General features: G+C 34.4%; 1 long non-coding RNA gene across 1 annotated transcript in view; it reads right to left on the bottom strand.

The window, feature by feature from the left end:
- Positions 1–26643, bottom strand: part of LOC116665017 — a 471111-nt gene that overhangs the window by 240427 nt on the left and 204041 nt on the right. Inside the window, exon 6 of the long non-coding RNA XR_004321597.1 lies at positions 26221–26514. This is a non-coding gene — a long non-coding RNA (uncharacterized LOC116665017). The remainder of the gene's footprint in view (positions 1–26220; positions 26515–26643) is intronic.

Below are 26643 nucleotides of genomic sequence, written 5' to 3'. Positions count from 1 at the left end.
TTTCCCTCACCCAAGTCAGCTTCAAAGTGCAGACATGGGATAGACAGATAACTGGATTTAACCAGGCTTGGGATTTAACTAAGTAGATATCAGGAGACAGGATCAATGCATGCAAGAGAAATTAGTATAATGATGGATGACAGAAACCATATTGGGTAGTACAGGATTAGAGAGTATAGAGAAATAGTGGTAAGCTAGTAGAAGCAAATGAAGTTTTATTTAGGACCTAGTAGGTCAAAGAATTGTACTAGCTGGGAAAGAAGAGAGAGTAAACTGGAAAACTAAGGAGTTGTATTCAGATGATGAGATGTTGAAATTGAGATGATGGAAGAAGTTGGTATTGACAGTATCTGTGGTTTGTCCATAACCAATGAGGACTGAGGAAATGCAGCAGATAAGATAGGATGGAGAAGAGATCAAGAAACCAGATGGAGGTTAAAAATTATTGGGAAAAGGTGATATACATGGATAATGAAGTGACCAATAATTAGACAAGAGTGATACTGGAGAGACTAACAGTAAATTGGTGCTAAAATATTCAGAGAATTAGAAGCAGTGATCAGATTTGTAGATGACTGCAACAAGGAAAGATTGCAACTACAGGTTGATGGCAATACTCTATTGTAATCCTAATTGGGTCTTTAGGGCTTTCATTTTCTTAATTTGTCAAGTATTGGGTGAATAAAAATAATTTAGTATGAATAGTAGTGATTTTCATAATTGAAAACAATAGACAAGAAGCTCTATGGAGTTCAAATTTTCCTATAGTTCAAAAAAGATCACAGTAGAAGGAATTAAATCTATCTAATGAGAGAAGATAACATTTGAAATTAGGCTAACCAATTGACCTTCCTTTAAGAAATGTTTTGATAATTACAATTAAATTGCTTAAAAATTGCAGTGGTCTCAACTAATTTTACTGACCAAAATCAGTGCACAATCCCTGAAAATGTCTAGAAATAAAAACAAATGATTATTTGTGAAAAAGTAACATCATATGTAAAGCTACTGGCAATGGACCTTGCATGTGCAAACATTAGTTCTTCCTAATTATAGCTAAGAAATCTACCACATTTAATGCTTGTGGAGCTCAATGCAAATACAACTAGCACAACTACATAAACATTAAATAACATTGTACAAGGAGTAAATTTGGTGGTCAGCAAAGTCGTAAGATTTGAAAACACTAAGGTACCATTTGGAGAAAATAATTCTGATTTATAATGCTAATGCTTAGTGTTTCAATACACTTAGGCCCTTTTTATATATCACTAAAACATTAGGTTTATTTAATTGACCAAACAGCTGATTTGACTACATTTTAAACTGAACTGACTGAATTTCTAAATTTACTTAGTCACAGACTGAACAAACCATAAAATGGAAAAAGGATTATTATTTCTATTTCTATGTACTTAAGCAGCAGAAAGGCTTAAGAAATCATATTAATATTATAAAGCAAGAAGGAGAAGCAAATCTGAGTATCTCTGATATTTGTAATGTCATGAAAAGACAGAAAAGTAAGGAGTAGGACCTAGAGGCTCAGGTCAGGAGGACGGGAAAGCCTGATATGACTAAGGCAGGGTGGGATTTATTACACCAGCTGCATAAATTGGTGCATAGCCATGCCTACAATGGAGTCTGTAAAGTCAAAGGAAATCAGGGGTCTGGTTTTGCTGTTCTATTATATACCATGAAGCTGGGTTAGCATGTATGACTACAACTAATACTATTTTATCAAGCTGGGAACACTTTAGGATTTAGTTGTTTAGAGTCCATCCTTTCCGTATGTGGTTTTTCTACTAAATCCTCCCTGACTCCCTGGTATTTATGAGATGGTTAGCCACTCTTTCAAGGTTCTCTTCTCATAATAAGGAAGGAGAAAGGAGAATAGCAATTCAGAGAGAAGTGATTAAACTCTGCTCTTACCTTAGATCAATATTTTTTGAAACAGATTTATTGAGATATAACACTTAGCCTATGATTCATCCATTTAAAGTGTATGACTAAGTGGTTTTTAAGTATATTTACAGAGTTGTGCAATGACCATGACAATCTAATTTTAGATTACTTAAGTCATCTCCAGAACAAGCCAGCAGTGTTTCACCATTCTTCCAACCCTCAACTTGTCAACCACTAATTTACTTTCTGCCTATATAGATTTGCCTATTCTGGCCATTTTACAGAAATGGGATTTTAAAAAGTTCTTTTCTATTCATAATTTGTTAAGTATTTCTTTTGAGGGGGAATTTGTCACATGCTTTCAATGCACCTGTTGATTTGAGCATGTTGTTGTTGGCCTTTATTCCTGTTAACCAAAATGTTCAGAGATGAAGATCTGATTGAGATGAAGAGGCATTTATTTAGGGTTTGTTCATTCTGCAGCCTAGGAAACACAGATTCAAGAAGCACTTGAATTGTGTTTTGTTGGACTACAAAATGGAAGAAGCTTATAAAGGCAAAAATCGCAAGCCCACAGTTAGTTATACAAGCTGTTTGTCAAGACTTATAATAGTAGCTGGCAAGAAGTAAGGGTGCTTGTTAAGCAAGGATTGATTGGGATCCAAAATGGTTACACAGTTGCATTGAGGGAAACTGTAAGACCACAAGGTTAAAGCTAGCAGATGTTCTAAAGTGGCTGGTGGTATCCTTGGGAGGTTGTGGTTTGGTACAGTTCAGAAAGTTCATGTTCTAAGTGGTAAAGAAACATTTCTGAGACCAGATGCTCAAGGCTGCCCAATTCCATTTTTGTACGCCTGAACTATGATTATTCCATCATGATTTTCAATCTGTCATTATTTCATTTCTATGGTGTATTACATTTATTGTTTTCTTGGGTGTTAAACCAACCTGCATTCCTGGGATAACTCCCATTTGATTATGATATATAATTCATTTTATATGTTTCTAGATTTGGATTCTTAGTATTTTATTGAGGATTTTTATATCTATAGTCATAAAAGATATTGTAGTTCTCTTTTCTTGTCTGATTTTTAGAATCAAGTCTTACAGAGTAAGTTGGAAAATAGTCCCCTCTCTGCTATTTTTTGGGGAATAATTGGTGATGGATTTGTGTAAATTTTTTTAACTTTTTGGCAAGATTCATCAGTAAGCCATCTGAGTCTAGGCTCTTCTTTGTGGGAATTGTCAAAATTATGAATTCAATCTCTTGTCCTGTTGTACGTTTATTCTGACTTTATATTTCCTCTAGAGTGACATTTAGTAGTTTGCATTTTCTAGGAATTTACCCCCTTCACCTAAGCTATTTAATTTTGGGGTATACAAATATTCACAGCATTGCCTCACAGTTTGGAGCAACTTTCACTCCTTCATCTTATTATTTGAGTAATTAAAGCCTCTCACCCTTCTGATTATAGCTAAAGGTTTGTCAATTTTGTCAGTCTTTACAAAGAAACCTTTGGCTTCATTTTTTCTATTGTTTTTCTATTAGCTACATATTTCTGTTTTATTTTTTATTACTTCCTTTGTTTGGCTGGCTTTGGTCTAAGATTTCACTTCTTTTTCCAGTTTCTTAAGGTGGATGTTTAGATTATTGGTTTTAGATATTTCCTCTTTTGATACTAGTATTCACAGCTATACATTTCTTCTGAGCACTGCTTTAACTCCATCTCATAAGTTTTGGTATGTCTTGCTTTCATTTCCATTTATCTTAAAGTATTTTCTAGTTTCACTTGTGGTATCTTCCTTGATTTGTTATTTAGTATTGTTTAACTTCTACATACTGTGAATTTCTTAAATTTCTTGTTGCTATGAAATTCTAATGCCACCCTATTTTTTCTGGAGAATGTACTTCATGTGATTCCATTTCTTTTAAGTCTGTCAAGGCCTGTGTTATAGCCTAGAATGTGGCCTAGCCTGGAGAATCTTCCATGTGTGCTAGAGAATATGTATCCAGTAATTGTTGGGTGGGTTGTTTTATAGATATTTGTGAGGTCTAGTTGGCTTATAGTGTCATTCAAGAATTTTATTTCCTCAATGATCTTCTGCCTAGTTAATTTTTTTTCTATTTTTGAAAGTGGGATATTGAAGTCTCCAATTACTATTTTTAATTATTTATATTTCCCTTCGATTCTGTCAGTTTCGGCTTCATATACTCATTTTAGATGCCCATACATTTATCATTGTTAGATCTTCCTAAAAGATTGATTATTTTGTCACTATAAAATTCACCTCATTATTTCTAATAATATTTTCTGTTTCAAAGTCTTTTATGTGATATTGGAGACACACTAGCTCTTTATTATTTGTATGGTACAATTAATCCTTTCAATCTTTCACTTTCAACCTTTTTGTTTTTTTAATCTTAAATGTGTCTCCTGTAGACAGCATCAAGTTGGAACTTGTTAGGTTTTTTTTTTTAATGTGTGACTATTTTGACAATTTCTGCTTTTGATTTATTTAATCCGTTCATACGGATTTGGCATGGCTAAATTTATGTCCATTTTTTTAATTTTTGCTTTTTTATATGTCCCCCTATCTTTTCTGTTTCTTCTTTACTGCCTTCTTTTGCAAGAGAATATTTTCTAGTCTAATTATTAACTAATTTATTGTTTTTAATTTTGTTACTCCAGTTTTTATTTTAATAAACTTTAGAAAAAATTTTATTTACAAAAACAATGTGAAGAGTTGTCAATACCCCACATTCAGTTTTTTCTATTATTAGTATCTTACATTTGTATGGTACATTTATCACAATTAGTGAATGAATACTGTTGCATTATTGTTAACTAATACATACTTCATTATTAACTAAAGTACATACTTCATTAAAAATTTCCTTAGTTTTTACCTATTTTTTTTTCTATTCCTGGACCCCAACCCAGATATAACACTATATTTGGCATATATTCTAGGCTACTCTTTGCTTTCACAATTTCTCAGACTTTCCTAATTTTCCATGACCTTGACAACTTTGAGCATTACCTTCAGGCACTTTGTAAAAAAGTTCTTCTACTGAGAATTGTCTGGAGTTTCGGTTTGTTTGGGGTTTTTTTTTTCACTATTATTAAACTGCACTATGTGTTTTTGAAAGGAAGACCACAGAAGTAAAGCACAATTTTCACCACGTCATGTCATAGGTTCTCACTATGAACAAGACTCAGCACTCTTGATGTTGACCTTCATCATCTTGCTGAAGTTGTCAGGTTTCTCCACTGTAAAGTTACTCTTTTTTATCACCTTTCCGCACTGTACTCCTTGCAAGGACATGTGCAGCCCACATTTAAATGGGAGTATTGCTCCACACCCTTGAGATTGAAACATTGATATAAATTATTTGGAATTTTTCCATGTGGAATATTTGTCTCTTCTTTTCCATTTATTTATCCGATAATTAATTTATATCAGGATGAATTGATGAATATTTATAAGTACTTTGCTGTAATCCAATACTACTTTATTTGGCTGTTCAGACTGTGCCAGCTTTGCCTTTCAGAGCTCCTTCAGTTGACTTTTGTGTCCCCTTGACAGATTCTACCATTATAGGTTTGGTGGTGGTGGTGGTGGTTTTAGCACTCTTGTTTTATGGCACTACAAGGTGCTGCAGGTTTATCTTGCAAATTTCCTGCCCAGTCCTTAGATAAACCATTTTTTCCAAGGAGTCATAGTGCCTTTTATTGGAAAATAATATTAGAAATCATGATCTGCATGCTAGGTGCACTCATTGCTACTAGGGTATTGTTATTTCTAGGCCCTCTCAATTGACAAAGGAAAAGAAATATATCTTTTTGTACTAACCTGTGGATGTGCATACTTCTATAGATAATTCTATATGTAGCCATTTGTATCTACATTAAGCTAAACAGGAATGTATATTAAAGTCTCTAACTCTAATCCATTATAATACAGATCATTCATTCTAACCTCCTCCTGAATATCTGTAAATTCCCACTACAACAATTAGCAACCCAGCTCCCACTGTTTACTTACTTAAATGTTCATTCTATTATACATATATAACAGTATTAATTATATTATATATATTTACTATTTATTACATGATTAAAAATTCAGTTTCCCTTTAAAGTAAGTATTAGCATTCCTATTTTCCAGGTAAGAAAATTGAGACTTAGGAAACTTAATTCATTTGCCAGAGTTGCAGCGCTTATGAAGTTAGAAATGGGATTCATACCTAGGAATAACTGATTCCAAAAATTCTACCAAGAGCTTCAACCTCCTGCTACTGGGAATATGGCTATGACTCTAGTTACTGGTTAATGAAATTTCATGTGTGCCCCATTTTAATAGAATAAGACCTGGGATGCAGAGCCTCCATTTCAACAAGCAATGATCTAAGAAATGTTACAAATGTCTCCCTCTTGGCTACAAACATAAAGTAAGGATATCTTAGAAGAGAAAAGCAAGTGGAACCAGGGCAAGAATAGATAGGCCTGAGGGGGTTAGTAGGGAAGGCAAGTAGATCAAGAGAAAAAGATCTAAATACACTATTCAAGGTGAGAAACTAAATAGGGTTATTTCCATTAGGTAAATCATATGAAACATCTGACATTTGACTCTTTGACTTACAAAAACAGCAATTTCACTTAGTTCAACCCATAAATTCTAGTCAAAATTTTCGGGGAAAAAGGCCATTTTCTCCTCTTAAAACTAGTAAGTAGATAAAGATAGAATAAATGAGATTGCTTTCCAGAAAGTGATAACATTTTTTATCTTGCTCCTCTACCCTTATTTCACCCTGAGGAGAATAATCTCAACAAAATCTTTTCTTTGAAATATAAATTTTCTTTCAAAGAGCATTGCCTCATTTTAATTAAGTTTGGTGAAGATTTTCAAATCTCAAACTTTCCCAGTAATGATAACTTTTGTTCTGAACACGACTGCTATTAGATTATCATCATTATTAGAGTAATACTGGTAGCCATGGTCATTGACCACTGATCTCCATCAGTGTCACCATTGTCAAAACAGTGCTATTTTTTTCTTTTGCCAAGAAGGGGATCAGACAGTGCAAGATTTATCTTGGCTATGATTGCTAAGTTGCTAATTTATTTTACACTATGATTTCAACCTCTTGGTTGCTTAGTTTCCTTAGCTGAGAAGTGTGGGTTGTGCCAATTTTCCAAGGTTACTAGAAAGGTTAATGTTTGCAACTTCTAAAGTTTCTTTGGTGAGAGGCTCAGAGAAGAGAAAAGTATTATTCCACACTGTTTGGTATCTTCTGTCACAGGGCTAAACTATGAATGTAGAGTCTGATTAAAACATATCATTTTTCTCTTTATCTGTCAATTGCCCTCTTATTGAATAAGTAAATTGAATACTGAAGTTAACATTTACTTAAAAATTCCATCAGATTTAGCCTCTGTTCACTGACTGTTTCATTTTCACTTGTTTAAAAAATTGTTTTTAGTGTCTGGACTGCAAAATACTGAATAAAATTACCATGAAAAATAAGTACTGCCTGCATTAGACTGATGAAGTAATTGAATGATTACACTGAGCTTAAAATATCTTCTGATGAGCATATACTTATGGTTATCATAAAATCAAAATTTGGGAAAGAATTTTGTAAGCTGAACTTAAAATATAATTTTTAAAAATTAGAAATTAATAAATTTCTATTTCCTCCATTGGGATAGAAGGAGTGACATCTTGACTTCCTTTCTAAGTAACTTAAAAAGAATGTTTAACTGGACCCAAGCCAGTTTCATTTTACACTAAACATTTTCTTTTGGAGTTGAAAGTATCTTTGGTTCTTTGAAGATTCTGAAGAGTTTTCAAAAGTGTTTGTGAATCTCTCGGGTATTGAAATCAGACTGTTCTTTCTACCAAATGGAAACTTCTGAAGTTCATTTCATCTGAATATGGATTATCCACATATATGTCCACATATCTGAGTATGGTTTAAAAAGTATGGTACAGTCACATAAAAGAATGCAACACGATTATTTTAAAAATTACATTTTTATAGAATCACTTAAAATGTCCTTAGAAAATATTATCACAGGATAACTGTGATAGATAGAAAATTATATTAACAATATACTCCAAACCCTGTTATTGGACTATATATATTGAATATATATATACATATATATATACACACACACACACACATACATATATATATAAACGTATAACTGGAATAAAAAAGACAATGATCTGTTAACTGTATTTATCACTGGGTAATGAAAATGCAGGTGCTTTTATTTATGTTTCATTATATATATATATTTATATTCTAAACATTTAAAATTAAAAACACTAAAGATTATATGGACAAATACAATTTATAAAACTGACATGTGAGCGTCTGCTATCATATATTTCCAACTCCTGAAGAACCAGACTAGGGGAGAGAGGCAGATAGGGCTCATTCTAGTGAGAAAAGCATGGAAGAGTGTCTGCTCCTTCCAGAAACAGCAGCTGAGCGCTTCATGGATTAACATCTTGTTGGCTGTGAGCATGCGTCATGGATTTGATTAGGGGCTCTGGTGGGGACAAAATTGGTCAAGAAAATTAAACTAAATTTAAAAATAAGCAATGGCATGAATATGAAGATTTGTTGTGGTTTGTAGAGTGAGAATCTTTAGAGGGGTTTAGGGAACTAAAGAATCAAAGGAAAAAGGAATAAAGGCGTTTTAATAATGTTGATTAAGTCTTTTGATCCTTTCTAATGCTCTTCAAGGATGAGGAAAAGGATTTGTGTTATGTTAATATTACTTTTAGAGAATGACCTATAATTTAATACATGCAGTCCTCCTCTGAACTGGAACACATGAAACTCCAAGTTCCATAGAGGTAATGGACATATGGTTAGATATAAATGTTTACTTGCATATCTATCTATTCCACAGTTATAAAAATTATTTTTAACTGTGTGGTTAGAGGAGATACATCAGCTTACAAAGACTTTTTCTAAGTCAAGCAGTCTTCCAACTGCTTCATCTCAATGCCACCGCTGGCACTCCTAGAAGCCACAGCCACTTAATTCTCTACCACACACTCTGAATAGTGTTTTGGTCCTAATGAATAAGCATCTCATAAAGTAACTTACAAAAGCACACTTCCAGCCCAAAGGAGGGGTGATGTATTTTGGTAGGAAAACACTAATCAGAGATTTTCCAACACACAATCCAAGATGAAGGAAAAAAATCTGTCCACAATGGTCTCCCAATGAAAATACATATTTAGTGAGTAATTTAATAGCACAATATGTGTTTGCTAAATAAGGGGCATGATATGGAGGTACTGTAGGATGCTGATGACCATACAAGTTTATGAAGCAGTACCGTAGGTGAGGAAGAACCAACAATGCATTTGTAACAGAAAAATACCATTTTCAGAGATATCTATCTATCTATCTATCTGGTCTGAAGGATGGTCTGGAAAGGAATTAAATTTGGACAATTCTTTCTTCCCAACCAATGTTAAATAATCATAACTTAAAATACTTTAGCATCCTTTAACATGCATTAGACACAGTCGGCTTAGAAAAATAGCCTGTGATTTTAATTTTCTTCTGCTAATTTTGGTGAGTCTTTTACTCTTTTTAGGCTCTTGCTACTTTATCTACAAAATAAAATGGGTAACCTCAGTAGTCATTAATACATCTTTCAGACTTCAAATTCTCAGATAAAACAAAACTAAATGGTTATGTGAACTATTAAAGGTTTGTTTTCATAGGACACCTACCTCTTGGTTAATAAGAGAAAAAAACAATTGCCGTTCCTACTTAGATGTACACTAAAAATATGCTGAAAAACCTAGATGACTTCTTTTGGTTTTCTTCTTATTTTTTCTGATCCCCTAACAAATGTAAGATTGTATGTAGGGAATTGAGGGAGAAATAAAGAAATGATAGGAATTTGAGACAACTCTTCAGTGTAAGGAAACTCAATACCTTCGCTGCCATAAAAGTTAATGAGGATGTCAAGTTACTTTGAGGCTCAACCCCCAAAGGACATTCTCAATTCTGCTAGAAAGCAAAAGCTATGCATGATAATGAGCATCTCTGAGGGAGATAGCACGAAGATGATGGTAGAAGACGCATGGCTCAATTATGTGCAGAATAATGATAACAAGCCCTGCATCCTGTATACATACTCTCCTAATTGGGTAACAGTGCAGCCCTGTGTACTACAAGTAGTGGAGAGCACTCATTAAGGCAGAGAAAAACAAAAGTATCTTGTCTTAGTTATAACTCAAAATGCTGTGAATTTAGAAGTAAGAAAGGGCATATCTAATACAAATGCTTTAGGTATTTTTTTTCATAAAGGTATCTCTCATCTTGACAAGCTACCAGACCTGAAGTGAGTTTAATTAGTTCAATGCATCATGCTAAATTGTAAAAAGGAGTAAAACCAAGGCGGAAAAAAGAAGAATCCAGAAATTCCATCACACAGTCTGTCTGTAAGGCACTCTATTGAAATGCAGGCGCAACAGCAACAGGATCTTTAACTTCTTTCTAGTGCCCAAGAAGTCTATCCTTGTGTGAAAATGCTGGCAAAGGGGTCACCCAAGTTTTCTTTCAAATGCGTTTCCCTGTGTCATCTCATTTTCTGTCATCAAATCTTACATCTCTGTCCTGAATTTGATCAGGTCAATGTGATTAAATTTTCCTAAAATAGGGTAAGCACTCCCTCAAAGAAACCCACTGTTCCCTAGTGTAAACTAGATTATATATATAATTAGTATACAATTATCTGTATAATTAGTCTCTTCTCAATCTTTTCTGTTTTAGGACCAGAGTATCAGAAAGAGCTGGGCTTTGTCTATAGAATTGATTTCCTTTGCCCATAGAACTGTGATCATGTCTCCACTTTGGTTCTGACTCCTAGAAAACTCAAAGCCAAACTAGTGAGCCTCTTCTAACTAAGCTTTATGTCTTTTTTTACCCCCTACTGAACAAACCTTATGTGTATGTCCCTCATTTTCCCTGTATTATTATTTTTCTTCACACTTTCAAACTACTTATCTTATAGTTTTATTTATCTGTATGCTCCTAAATCTCTTCTGAGCAAGAAGCTAATATATCATATAGGTTGCATTCAGGCACAGGTTACAAAAAAATTGTTATTCCTTTATTCAAATTGGAGTATATATTTTCATGTAAAAGAAGTCCAGAAGTAGACAGTATGGGTCTGGAATTTTGAACTAAATTTTGGCTTCCTCAGGAACCCAGGGTCTCTCTACTTTGGCTTCTCTCCTCACATATGCCAGGTGGCTGGTACTCTGCTAGGTTATAAGAGGCAGAAGGACAGAAGGCACATATTGGCTGACTCCACCTTTATTTTTTTAACTAGTTCATCCATGATGCTTGTGTTTTTATCTTATTTGTTAGAGTTGATTTGCATGGTGACCGTGAGTTGCAAGCCATTCTGAAAATGCAAGTTGATTTTCTTTCTTTGTTTTTTTTTGGACAACTTGAGTCTCTGAAAGAATTTATTATTTTGTTAGTTGTAGAAGATAGGGAGAATGGATATTGGGTAGGCAACTAACGGTGTTTGTTATCATTGGTATATCAAACCAAAAATTTTTTAAAAGACACACTTGCACACATGTATTTATACATTATGCAAGTGTTTAATTTCTTCCTTTTCTTCTTGTTTCCTTCATGACAGATCCATACCTAAGATCATAAAAGTACTTCTCCATCTAAAAAAAAAATGGAACAACTTTTAAATACCTGTATGCAGTGCTAAGTATGCATTTATGAGAGAATAAACTAAACAAGAAGTCTGCTTCATTTTAAACCAACCAACAGTTATCTAGCATTATTAATGTAAAACATCATGCTAGTGAGGACTGGGAATTAAGTCTTGATTCAGATTCATGGTCTTTACAGACTCAATCTAAAGATGGGGTTAGACTCAAAGTATTTGTTCCACTTGTGAGCTTTACAGAATTCTAACTTTCAAAACAGAAATTTCTAAATTTAGTTTTATCTATTATCTTAAAGAATGTTAAAAAAAAACCCACAAAAACCTTTCAAATGCATATAGGCTGCTATAACTCCCAGAGGATTTCAAATGCCTGCCCTAAAAATGATACAAATATTTTATTTTCTGGAAAATGAGGTTCTGAAACACAGAAAATTATAAATTTTCCACCTACCTTATCCCCTTTTTTCATATACCTTTCCTCTTTACTGAATGAATTAAGTTATGTAAACGCATCATTCTAAATACAAGTCAGTCAGCATCACTTGGAATAAATACATGAAAAATACCTATGATGTAAATGAATTAATGGGGAAAGTATCTTATTAGTATTTCTGGTTACTGTGACACACATTAAAATTTGTTAGTTCTCAACCATCTTTAGAATAGATCTATTCTAACTTTCCCTCTACTGTATTCCATCAACTATTTATTTTGATAACTTTATATTATAATCATTTTTATTGCCATCTCAAATTCAGTTTCTAATGCTGCAAGACAGAGAAAGAGCAAGAATGAATAAAAGACAGATGGGTGATGATGGAGCATCAAAGAGAGATTTGTTAGTTTCAATCTCTTCTACACCCAGTACATCCATCACTAGTGATATCCTGGTTCTAGCTTTTACATGCAGAGAACCTTCTCTTCGGTACCAAGTAATAATAAGGTCTTTACACGGTCATACTGTTAAGAAAGCCTACTGAATTTCCAGATGGGCTTGGGAAGGCAAATTCCTCAAGCATGACCATAAATACGGCTCCCACATATGCTAAACCATGGCTAACTCTGACTTCTCTATGAATTATGAAGACACTGGAAACATTGTATGCCCAGCAACAGAGTGGACAAAATAGAAATCAGAAACAATGTACACAGTCATCACAGTTTCATAAGTAACCGGTAAGACAAATAATACACTTTTCTGGATTTTATTCCATGATTCTTACCTACTGGTAAAATTCTCTCCATCTACCTCACTTTCTATTTAAGGAGAAGTCCATTATTTCAAGTTGTACATTAGCTTCTCAATTTTTACCAACAAGTATGTGATTAATACAATGAAAACTATATTCTGAATATTAAACTTACTCCATTAGGAGATGATCTATCAAAACAAACAGTAAAAAAATAAATAAATAAATTTGAGTCAACAATTTCAAAACTAACCAAGTTCTAGAATACTTGAATCAACAGTATTGAATATTGTATCTTCATTTGACTCCCAAAATTCTCTTTGGATATAAAGTTCAAAACAGTTAACTTGAACATCAAGAATATTTTACCTCATTGTCTTGGGCTCACTACATTCAATTTTAGTTCTTTGAAAAAATGATTATGTGTTGACAAGACCCTCCATAATCTGCCTGTTTTAATTCACTGTTTTGGCTTCCATAATTACTTTGTTTCTACACTTAACAGGTGACTTTACCTTTATAGCTGTGGTATTAGCAGTAACATTCAATTAACACTCACACTGTGAGCTACAATTATACTTCACTAACACCTAACTTCTACCTTCTGCTCTCTTGCTAAATGGTCGCGAATGTAACAGCTAATCTCTTCTTTGTACTTAATAATATTCCCAAATTGAAAGAAAATTCGCATCTTTAGAAGAAGTGTGGAATATTCTTGGATAAACATAGTATGTAAAGCAAGTTAATCTGTCAACTAACAAGTATTTATCGATCACCAATATCAGTGTCAGAATCTATAAGGCAGGCCAGTGGAAGATGAGAGAAGCATAGATGAAGTTTTCCTATTCTCAAGAAACTTACCAACTAATAAAAAGGAGACTGCAAACATGTATTGAAACACTCATTATAGGAAAAGTAGGAAAATAAGATTTGTGTAACTAACTATTGTGTATATTTTCTTCTTGAAATTTTGTATGTTTACATTTTACCTTTAGAGATATTATCCATTTTGAGTAGTGCTCTCGGTTTTTGTTTAAGTGAAATTACATCACATGTTCTTTTTTGTGGTTGGCCCTTTTTACTAAGCAAAAAGGTTTTGAGATTCATCCATGTTATTTTACATACCAGTAACTTCTTTTTTATCCTGGGTAATAAATAACAATACTATTTAAGCAATTATATTTTGGGTCTCAGTTACTCAGCTAATCCTATTTCTAAATATTGTAATCAGTTGTGGTTGTATTCAGGAATTACTTAATTATGGGATATTATATTTCTGAAGAATATTGCATCCTATGGAATGCCCAGGGAGAGGTAGAAGACTGGATCCCAGGAAGAAAGTAATGATGGGAATACAGTCATCAAGAGGGAGCAGATAGTATTCATGCTGTAGAGATTTGAAAAGGGCTAGTCTCTGGTAGAAAAGGGGGATAGAATATATGAAAGCAAGGTTTGAAGTTCAGGTTTATCCTTAAATATATCTGGTATGAATAGTTTACACATCCTTTGTTCCTCTTGGAACAAACCATACTCTTTTTGCTTTACACTTAAATTCTCTTTAGGTATTCTGAAGAATCCCACTTTGTTTTCAGAGACTAAAGAACAGATAAAATGATCTTTCTACACATCAACCATTGTGCTGAGGAAATCTTGATATTTACAAGGGGGAATTTTGAAATTTAAGACAATATCTAGCAACTAAATAAGCAGAGCCCCAACAGTAAGACATTCATGGTTAATTATTTATTATTGTTAGGTTTACTTTGAACATTTTTCTCGTAGGAGGACTCTAGACCAATAGGTCCATTTTTCTAAGCTAAACCCCTCATCCTGATGCTAGTTAAACCTTCGACTAAAGAGAATTGAATATTACCTCAAATCTAACATGTCCCAAACTGAGTTTTTGTTATTTTTTCCTAGACGTATTTATTCTGCAGTCTTCTCCATCTCACAATTATTTGCTACTGTGTCTATTTTCTCAGACCAAAGATCTTGTGGTCATCCTTGTCTACTCTTGTCTTATACCCTACATGTAAACAACTGGCCCTCCCTTCAAACTATACCTAAAATTCAAACATATCTTATGACTCTATTTATAGCCCCCAATCCAAGTGATCATCTTTTTGAATTTAATGTTTTCAAGTTTTTCTGCTTCCACTCTTGTCTAACTTTAATGTAATGTCACAAAGCAGACAATATCACCTTGTCAAACTAAATCAAAGCATTCCACACTTTTCTGCTCAAAACTTCCAATGTTAAGCATTTCTCTCACAGTAAACTATAAGGGTATTCCTTTGATCCACAGAGTTCTAAATGAATAATGCCCCCATTATTTCTTTGACTCTTTCCTGCTCTACTATTTCTAAGTCCCTCTGCTTAGAAGGATCTCCTCAAGATACTCTCATGCTCATTTCTCTCATGGTCAAAGTCATTAGGACTCTACTCAAGTGTCATCTTTTCAGAAGCCTTCCCTGGTCATTCTGCCTAAAATTGTAATCCTCTCTAACTTATCTTACCATTTTTTCCTCCTTAGCAGCATCACTACATAACACAACACTTATCTTCTTGTTGATCTTATTTATTGTCTGTTTCTTCCACAAAAATATCAGCTCCATGAAGGTAAAGATGTTTAGATATTGAATACAATGGTGCCCAGGCAATCAGAAAGTATATTTTTAAATAAACTACCATATAATGCTTTGAAAAGTTCATCACCAACTCCAACAGAGTGAAAGTCATCAGGCATACACTGTATTGCAGATAAGTTAATCATAAAGAAGACTGAAGCTACCACAATTAACCTGATTGATTAGTCTTCAGACTAAAATCTGCCTACCACAGAAAATAAAAGTACAAACTAAACTTTTATGAAATATAAATCAAATACTCCTGGGGTAGTCAGAATAATGTCTCCCACCAAAGATAGCCACACCACAATCCCCGGAAACTGTGAATAAATTATCTTACATGGCAAAGGGAATTTTGCAAATGTCATTAAGGACCTTGAAAAGAGATTATTTTCCAGGTCAGTTGAATCTAACACCATCGGTCCTACAAAGTGGAGATCTTTCCCAGTTACGGTCAGAGAGATGAAATGTTGCTGGCTTTGAAGGTAGAAGAAGGGACCAGGAGCCAAGGAATGTGAGAGGCTTCTAGGAGATGGAGAAGGTAGGAAAAGTGATACCCCTTTAAAGTTTCCAGAAGAAACACAGCACTGTTGCTATTTTTATTTCAGCCCTGTAAGATCTATGTCAGGCTTCTAATCTACAGAACTGTAAGATAATAATTTGGTGTTGTTTTAAGCCACTAGTTTTGTGGTCATTTGTTACAGCAGCAATAGAAAGTTAATAAAACTCTTAAATACAACATCAGCAAACTGAATTCAACAACATAACATATTTATCTATTAGTATATTTTAAAATGAAAAATGATATTTATATATTATATTTTAAAATACCCTAGGCATTTCAAATGTGGACGGAGGATTGAAAAACACTGGTTTAAAATACCTCAAAAATGAAAAAAAAAATGCTGATGTGCTTGGAGATGAATGGGTATGAAGGAAAGTGGCATAAGATCAGAGAAATAGGAAAGTGACAGATCATATACAGTTATAAGCCATGACAAGAATTTCAGATTTTTCTTCTCAGTAAGAAGGGAAAGGATCCACCAACAGCAGGTTGTTTAAATAAACTACGGTACACCTGAACAATGGAAAACTACATAACTGTAAAAAAGTGAAGAAATTATCTATGAATTGGTATGAGTAGAGCCCCAGAATATACTGTCAAGTGAAAAAATGAGACCACAGTGGAGAATATGGAGTATGCTACTTTTATATGTAGTAACACAGGGGAAATAAGAATATATACTTGTGTCTGTGTAAAGAAATAATCCAGAGATATAAAGGGAAAAAAAGTGATTTTCCGTAGTGGGAAGGAAAACATGATGAATAGGACAAAGGTACAGCCAGATTTCTCAAGTTTATTTTATGTTGTTTTGACTTTTGGAAACTGGAAAACTATTACCCTTAATGAAAAACAAACAAAAATAAATTTAAATAAATAAACAGGATATTTAAGAAAGCAGAAAATTTTTCTCTAACAGATATATAACAATTGAACATATAAAGATAACATTTTCCTAGATGTCATGCATACGTTGTTTCAGTTTTATGACCTTGTTTACTTAATGTGACTTTTACATATTAACTTAGCTTACAAAGTGATACTTGTTACAGTCCTAGTTCATCAAGTAAATACATCTGATGAATAATTTCAGATGGTGAAAATAAAGGTGTTATAACTACCTATAATATCTGTGATCAATTCATGTTAATATAACACTCCACGCACATCCAAATTCTATATGCCTAGTCTACAGGTTAGTTACACCGATTAAATTATTTAAGCAAGTTTGTGTTCCAAATACAAATATACAGACAATTGATCAATGTTCTCCAAGTCTTTTATAGAAAATCAGACCTATTATTAAATGTGCTAATTTTTTTGAAAATGACATTTTAGTGTTGTGCAAACGCTACAGGAGATGAGTACAAAACTGCAATCTATGCAATTGCCATAAATATGCTTCTTATTTTTAGTGTCATAAGTAAAATAATATTATTTGAAGAAATAAAACAATTTTATAAGTTATCTGTTGATGAATATTTATTTAATATCAGCATTATTATTTGAGTATGCAGTCAATTTCCTTAGAGAAAATAAGACAGTTTTCTCAAGGATTAAACTTGTCCTTCTATAAATATTCTTTACATAAGATTTTGTCTTATTTTTTATCTTTGTATATTTTATGTAAATAACCTCACACAACTTTCTATTCTGTGAGATTTACCAGAATAATTTTTAGCTATTTATATTTTGGCATCTTCCTGTCCTGCTTTAAATTTCTATGTATAAACTTCCCTTTGAGCACTGTAATCTATACTTCAAAATGGATATATTTAGAAGTTGTATAAAAGACAAACAATTAAGATTTTGATGGTATTATCAGCAACCAGTTTGGGTCAGAAGTGTCAGTCGTACAGGTAACCAAAGGAAACTTAGTATTCACACATGCTATTTATAACTTATTAAACTATTTTTCTGATTTATTCATCACTGAGCTTCTATTATCTCTGTCGCTCCCTCCTAGAACACTTTCATTTTTGTTCATTAGTTTAAGCTCAAGTGTTTCTGAATGTCTAAACTTATACAGTTCATAGGCTTCTTCAGCAGTGAAAATGAGAAGACATTTTCTCCACAATGCCTTGATGTCTTTCAAAAAACTTATCACTTGATATTATATAGAATTGGTAGATGATAAAAAGCTTTTATTTTGAAAACTTTAAAATATAGGCAGAAGCAAATGAGTCTCCAACTACTTTCAACCACTTTTTAAATTGTCAACATTTTCCATTCTTGTTTTGTCAATACTCTTATTCTATTTATCTATCTATCTATCTGTCTATCTATCTATCTATCTATTTATTATTTATTTATTTTTATTGAAGTAGAGTCAGTTTACAGTGTTATGTCAATTTCTGGTGTACAGTATAATGCCTCACTGTACACCAGATGTACATATGTATATAATATATACATATATTTCTTTTCATATTCTATTTCATTATATGTTACTACAAGATATTGGATATAGTTCCCTGTGTTATACAGTATAAACTTTTTGTTTATCTGTTTTATATACAGTAGTTAGTATCTGCAAATCTCAAACTCCCAATTTATCCCTCCCCACCCTTCCTTCCCGCCCTGGTAACCATAAATTTGCTTCCTATGTCTGTGAATATTCTCATTCTTATACTTGACCCATTCTTGAATTTTGTGAAGTACAGTATAGACAATCTGATTCAATACAGTTACCAAAAATCAATGGCTGAATAAGCAGTGTTAAAGATTCTGGTGGCCTGTGGACTACTAAGAACTTCTTAGAATTTTGCTGGTTATTTAAAAGTACATATTTTACTGTGGTACTTTATTCAGCAATTACTGTGGTTTTATTATTATGGTAGGGCAAGAATGAGTACACATGCACACACAAGCACACACACTCAGTTTTTATGTGTGCGGGTCAGCAATGCAATCATTTGTTCCATAGCAGGCTCATGGTGTCGTTAGATATATACACGATTATCCTTAGAGACTCTAAAGTTTTAGAATTGTATTTAGAAAAAAATGTACATTTAGTTCAAGATTTTTCCTTTTTGTTCATAAATATAAAAATTCTTTTATACACCTACATAGGAAAACCTTGGGATATTTATTCACTTGACAATTGCTGAGAGCAGGAAAAATAGGGCCATAGGGAACAAAAATGACATTATAATACAAAAATTCTGGAGGGAATGTGAGCAGAGTCCACATTAGATGCTGGAGGTCCACAGATTAACCACTTCTGTGGCAGCAGGAACTTTGTGGAGATGATTAAAGCTGCTCAACAGAGCTTCCTGGTGAGTGGCATGATGAGTAAGGGACTTCACATTAGCCACTGCCCGTATCTTTGAAATTGTGGCTCAAAGCTATACCAGATCCTCTCCCCTGCTACTCTCACAGCTTTCCAGACATTCATGGTGTAACAGGTATTAAGGCTCTCTAATACGGGTTTTCACCAATTCATAACTCCCCTCAGTGGGGAAACTTGCCTCACTAGAACGTACGCAAAGAAACATAAAATTGCCAACCAATTCTTTTCATCAAATGACAGAACTGGTATGACATTATTTTTCAAAACAATGAATATCTGGGGATGTAGTCAACTATTAGAAGGAGCCCATGGTTTTGTAAATTGATCAAAGTTAGCCTTTGCTCAATAAACTACTGAATAATGTACTGTTGTTTCCCAATATATCCACAACTATGATAAAAGTCCAGATTCATTTTAAAATTGCTGAATTTACTGTGGAGTTTTCATTAAGTATATCTCAACCAAGAGATACAAAAGTATTATTAGCAAGTGTGGAGACTCACACAATAAAAGATAGAGAAGGCTGCTAGGATAATGAAGCAAGCAGATGAAAATCAGAAACTCTAAAGAAACTGGTAGAGCAGGGAAGTATCAGCTACACAGGTTTTAAAATCTCAGAGCAAATATCTGTGGTTAACTTATTACCTTCTACTAAAATGCATGCATGTATATGCAAATACAGTAAATATCCAGAATGCATAAAAGTTGTATTACTGATTAAAGAAAGACCCAAATCTATGAAGACTATTTAAAATTTATACTACTTCCTCTATTACATGAAGCTGAACTGAAAATACTAAATGATCCTTTGAAGCAATTAAATATTCTATAAATGTAAAATAAAATTATTTATAAATCTCTAGCAACCATTTTTGATGCTTTTCAAATTTCAATAGTATTTTTTTCCACCAGACTGAAAACATCTGTGTTGTTTGAAGCAAAAAGTAGTTTTACAAATATCATTTTCTTTCCCTCTCTCCCCCTCTCTTTTGTTTGCATATGAAATTTATGCAATATTTTTCATTTCCATATCAGAGCAACAGCAAATTCAATATTATACTTTTTATTTTTCCAAGATTCCTCTTATCTAAATGAAAACTATGCTTTTTTCCCTTAAGATTTCTTCACTTTTAAAGACAGGAAAAGTTATTGGTTTTCTTTAGGTGTGTCTTTTCCCATAAAACCATGAGATTTTATCACTACACATGTTACATACATGGAACAAGTAGAATAAAATGAAGCCACACTGAGCCACAGATGTCAGACAGTGAACTAGGACTGCGCACCACACATGCATACCCATGCAGTATGAAAATTCACACCACAAGCCAGCCCACGGCAGATGAGATTAAGTCTGCCTCAGGGCTATTACAGGCTATCACATATCATGGAAGTTCAGCATGCATCTGGACGATCCAAATGTTTTAATAAGCCTATTCAAAGGATTCACTATGTCTATAGTAATGAGGAAAAGAACTAACAGGGCTCACTGAAACACAAACACTATCTAAGAATTCAATTTAACAATTGGTAGTAAGTCTCTTCTGAGGCCGAGAGAAGAAAAAGAAGGTTCCAGACAACATATCGGCTTTCTAACCATCCTGATTGCTCTACTTTGTGCTTGTTCTCTAGTACCATAGTTTATAGATTTAGCTAAATTGTTTTCCATAATCGTGGTTCTCACAAGCTTTTCAGAGTTAGGTTTACAATATACATTAAAAAGTTAAAAAAAAAATGAGTCAAATAGATATCATTGCTGGTGAAGTTTCCAGCTTATTATTCAGGGAGGAGCAGGGAAAACAACTCTTGATTAAGGTTCTTTTGTTTCTATCAGTATAAAAATGCATTTCCTTTTTTCTCCTGACCCATTTCTAAGTATAGCAGTTTAAAATTTCCCGTCACAGTATTATCCTAATCAGTCAAGTGAAATCTAATTCTAATAGACCTCCCAGAGTGCTTTTGATTATCAAGGTGAAACCAGGATCAGATTCTTTGTCTCTAATTAATAACTAAATTCCCTTCTTCTGAAGAGAGGAGTTGAAGAATTGTTGCAGTCTAGTCTACCAATCCAAAATTTAAGAAAACAGAGAAGGTTGTCATGTCAGCAGTTGAATTTTGCAAACAAAGCAAAGGTCAGATGCATTTCTTTTCCCTCTCATTAAACAAACTGAAAAAGGATTTGAATTAAGTCAAACAGTTGAGGATTGCTGAACACAAGCTAGAGAAGAAAAATGAGGAAAATGAAAATGTACATTCAATGTGGAGCACTAATACTTAGTTATTTGTCCACTGCAACAGTTTAGAGAAACAAACTTTTGAAGATTTAGTTTAATTGGTGCTCACTGTTGAATTTTCCAGCGGTTCTTTGGTTCCTTTCCAGTTATTTCTAAAGGTTTTGGACTAGATCATTATTACTTCTAAAGCAGAGTTCAATTCTCTAAATGTAGTCATTTCATTAAATGAGACTTTTTCATGCAAAAGAAAAAAAAAAGTAGATAAATAAAAAGGAGTCCAGAGGTAGCTTATAAGTCATTTCCTTAATTTCACCAAATATTTCTCTAGATGCTGAAGTGAAAAGTATATGCTGTGTTAATTGCTAACAGAGCTTCACCTTTTCCTCTCTGTTCCTGTTTTGGTCTTTTTTTCCCAGCAGGGCCTTCCCTTTTCTCCCTTCTCTCTGTTCCTTAACTCTCCAAATAGGTACCTGATTGCAACCACACTTGATTTAAGAAAAACTGAAAAAAATGTTAAAACCTTTGGGTCTAATCCTGCACAGAAGACACAACTTAACAAGGAGAAAGATGAAAGGGTAGCGGAAAGGGCTGGCAAAAAAAGTAAGGCACAACACAGGGGCAGGTCAGGACTCTGAAACGGAATGCGATTCACATGAACCTTTAAAAAAAGCCTCATACTTTCAAAAATAAATTTTCCTTTGAAAAAATTCTACAAAAAAGTTTGTCTGTTTCTTTCATCTCCTGATTCTTCAGTGAATCTGAAATACTCCCTCAAGAGAGGGATGAAAAAAAAGGACATTTTATTCCATATTAGGAGTTAAATTGAGAAATGAAATTGTTCTTACAAGCCAAACGGTAGTATAGTTGAACATTATTTCTTACTAAATCTCACAAGGTAGCAAGGAACACACTGGCTGTTTAACTGCACATGTTTTAAGGTTTTTAGACAGTGTTAGCAAATCTGTATACAGTATGCTGACTTGGGTGGAGTTTGAGGTCATTAAACAATATATTTAGATAAAAGCTTTTATATTTTCACAAATGCAAAGTACTTGGGAACTGACATAAAGATACTGAAGTTAGTTCTTCTAATTGAAAAATTTTAATAATCCGGTGTGCAAGGTCATTCCTGATTTGGCCTATTATTGTCTATTTTCCATCCTACCCACTTCCAACACAATCCTCTACTCTTTTATTATCAGGCTGACTACGAGCCTTAGCGTGTATACGATCATTTGATCATTTCCATTAACTTACTCCTTCGTCTTTCATTCACTCGTGGGTTACTGTGTTACTGCCCTTTCATTGTATACACTTTCTCTTCTTATCAGTGTGTTAGGAGAAAACTGAACAGAAATGACTATGACAGGATCTCTGCTAATGAAAGTGGCACATGAACTAAATTTACAACACAAGAGAAACGTGAGTAAAATACCAAGAGATTGCAAGAGGAAGGAAATGTTGGTTCTGAGTTGCAGATTGCTGGGCATCAGAGAAGACTCAGAGCAAGCAACATTGGGATGGGTCTTGAAGATGAGGAAAGGCAGACTACATTGAGCATCTCACAAGGCTGAGGCACGAACAAGGCACTGGCCGAACATAGCACACAACCTACATAGACTTCATCATTTTGCTGAATTTTCCTTAACATTATCCTGGGAAACCCATGGATACCAGAGTCTCCAAACATGGAAGTCTGCAACGTGGCTCAGATATCCACATATTCCAAAAACGATTCTTAAACTACAACTTTCAAATAGCTGAATCAACTGATTCTCAGGCAAATATAGAAAAAAAATGTTAAAATTTTATTTAACTCGTTGATTCATAAGAGTTTCAGTAAAATGACAGTATGACTGACTCAAATTATAGCTGAGAAGCTAGGCTATTTATAGGATGTTAGATTCATTGAGTAGGTTACCAAATTGGTTACTAGCCACCAGAGCTGTGAAACACAGTCTCTACGGTTATGTGCTCCACAGAACAGAAATTATTTATATCTCTACTGGACAAAAATCTACAAGCTAACCGTTAACTTCAACATATCTGAGAGTTTAATCAATGGTAAATGGTGAATCAAACTAAGTGCATTTACCTAAATAATTTTCAGTGCTCTTTGCCCTAGTATAACACTGAAAGGGTCTATCAATCACTTTTGCCTTATTTTTCAATTTTGGACGATTTTTTAGACAGTGTACATAAAATTCTCATTTACAGCCAATGTCGGAAAGACCTAAACTTGGAGTTTCTATGACTACCACAAGCCAGTGCACGCCACATTTCTCATCTTGTTACGTGATATAGGTGGTATCAAGAGTGGCGTGTGGAAGACGGTTGATGTTGGGATTGGAGTTCTGGAAGCATTAAAATCAGAGGCTTCAGGACTGTAGCAGAGGTGAGAAAAACACCTTTCTGAGAGGTCCATGAAGAGCTAATCCCACCCTGACTATTTGTTTTATATAAGATGACAATACATTTTTTACTGACAAACCTTATGATATTAATTTTAAATTGACTCAAATAATGAATTATCTAGAAATGGCAGGTTTAAACGGCCTCTTTTTCTAGACTTAATAAAATACTGAAAAAAATTCTTTGAACTACTGATTTGATTAATACAATAAATTACATATGCATTTATCATGGTATATATGATGAATTTGAAGAACGATCACAGGAGCTTCAAAGTGACACAAAGGTCATATACATCGCAATGTGAATCATGGGTATTCTAAATTACAGGTGGAAAATTATCAAACTTTTTTTTTCAGAGTTCCCAAGGTAACCTTGAAACTTCTGCATTTCTTTCCAAAAGTAAGATTAGCAATTTGTAGAAAGTAATATCTATTTGAGATATTAAATAAGAAAAAAATGGGATTTAATAAACTACACATCTCCAAATCAGAACTGCTTCTTATGGCAAAGGTTAGGTTGAAGGGTACTATAAATTCAAATATGAACTAATAATCAGAATCTTACAAAATAACTTGGCAGGGACCCAAAATGAACTTTGAAATATGTTTAGTAGGAAAATTGGGCAACTGATGGCTATATCTTCTTAACTAATGAAAAGTGAAGGTTTGCAAAAATCACAGTAATAATTTATTCCACAAAAATATAATGAAATATTAAGGGAATAGGGAACAATTTTAATATAATCATAGATCACACGAATACAGAATGTAGCTGAGTATATACTGATTCCACAAGCATTTACAACAGGGTGCTACATGTTAAATAAAACCACCAGTATTTTTTATTCACATTCTCTATCAGTCAAATAGTTGCAGATTTTCTACAAGAACAGCATTAACAATAGCAGCATTTGATCAGATTGAAAAATTGGATTGTTTTCAACCTATTTGCAGTGAAAATGGTATCACAGAATGCTCAATGAGACAGATTAGCTTTCCTGGTGGTTTAAGATGCACTGTCTAACCTATTTCTCATTCCCTCAACACAGAAGAATGAAAGATACTCAATATATGTCCCCTGACAATTTGGATACGTCTGAAAAAAAGGTGTAGAACTTGGCCTCATTTTTCATCCAGGCATTTCTTAAGCTTGACACTTGCCAAACTGCCCTTTGTTAACTATGAAAATGCCATAGTATGTTTTAGATTCCGGAGTCATCCTTAGGCCACCTCCACAATGGATGTGCACAGGAGCTCCCAGCTGGACCCCGTGGCTCTGCAAGAGGGAGTATGTATTTACCTGAGGAAGAAACTTTTGCTTTGCCTTGATCTCTACTTAGCCAACTCAGATAACTGCACCTCGGAAGGTGATGAGGCATGGGGCAGCACTGGTTGGAGAGGAATGGGAATGAGTTTGTCTCCCTGGGTCCTTTATGGACTAGTGAAGTGAAACTGGGTGCTGCCTAGGAAAACCACATGTGCCAGATATGCCAAAATTCCTAGACAACTGTTATTTGTACCAAATGGAAGAAAGACACTAGATAAGTCTCTTACTCCAACGTCACCCAATAGATAAGCTCTTTATAACAATAATAGTTGAGAGCAAAGGGGGAACAAACCCAAACAATAACTAGCTTCACAAATTTTCTCTCCTTAGATAGGCCATCACTCAAGCAAGTGGACGCACTTGCTTTCAAACAAAAGCGAACAAAATGAAGGAAAACAGCCATTAGGAGAGAAATTTCTGAGGATGAAATTATAAATTGGACAGAAACTAGAGAGTGGGCCAAGATGGTGGAGTAAAGACACCCTGATCTCACCTCCTCTCACGAGCACACCAAAACCACAACTATCTGCAGAACAACCACCTGTGAAAAAGACCAAATCCTACCATAAAAGATCTACAACTAACAACCTAAAGAAGGAACCACAACAAGATGGGTAGGAGGAGCGGACTCATAACATAATCATGTCCCACACCTCTGGGATGGGCTAACCACAAACTGGAGAATAATTATATGGCAGAGGCCCTCCCACAGGAGTGAGGGTTCTGAGCCCCATGTCAGGCTCCCCAGCCCGGGGGTCCGGCACCAGGAAGACGAGTGCGTTTATGTTTGAAGGCCAGTGGGGCATAACTTCGGGAGTCCCAACGGACTGCGGAAAACAGAGACCTCACTCTTAAGGAGCACACACAAAGCCTCTCGTGCACGGGACCCAGGGCCAAAGCGGTCATTTGATAGGAACCTCGGCCAGACCTACCTGATGGTCTTGAAGAACTTCCTGGAGAGGCCAGAGCAGCGGCAGCTCACCCTGGGACACGGACACTGGCGGCAACCATATTTGGGAGCTCGTTCTACGACGTGAAGCCGGAAGTCGGTGCTGGTGGCACCTGGCCCCGCCCAACAGCCCGGAAAGACCTCCTGCGGGGAGGGCCTAACTCGGAGCTGCTATGACTACCACAAGCCGGTACACGCCGTATTTCTCTTCTTGTTATGTGATACAGCAGGTGTCAGGAGTGGCAAGTGGAAGACGGTTGACCCTGGGATTGGAGTTCTGGAAGCATGAAAGTCAGAGGCTTCAGGACTGTGGCAGGGGTGAGAAAAACCGCCTTTGTGGGAGGTCCCACTCCTGACCGTTTGTTTTATGTGAGATGTCAACATACGTTTCACTGACAAATCTTAT

Source organism: Camelus ferus, chromosome 1 (genome assembly GCF_009834535.1).
Source record: "Camelus ferus isolate YT-003-E chromosome 1, BCGSAC_Cfer_1.0, whole genome shotgun sequence".
Classification (NCBI taxonomy): domain Eukaryota; kingdom Metazoa; phylum Chordata; class Mammalia; order Artiodactyla; family Camelidae; genus Camelus; species Camelus ferus.
The sequence above is the reverse complement of the archived record's forward strand: the minus strand, read 5'-3'. Positions and strand labels throughout refer to the sequence as shown.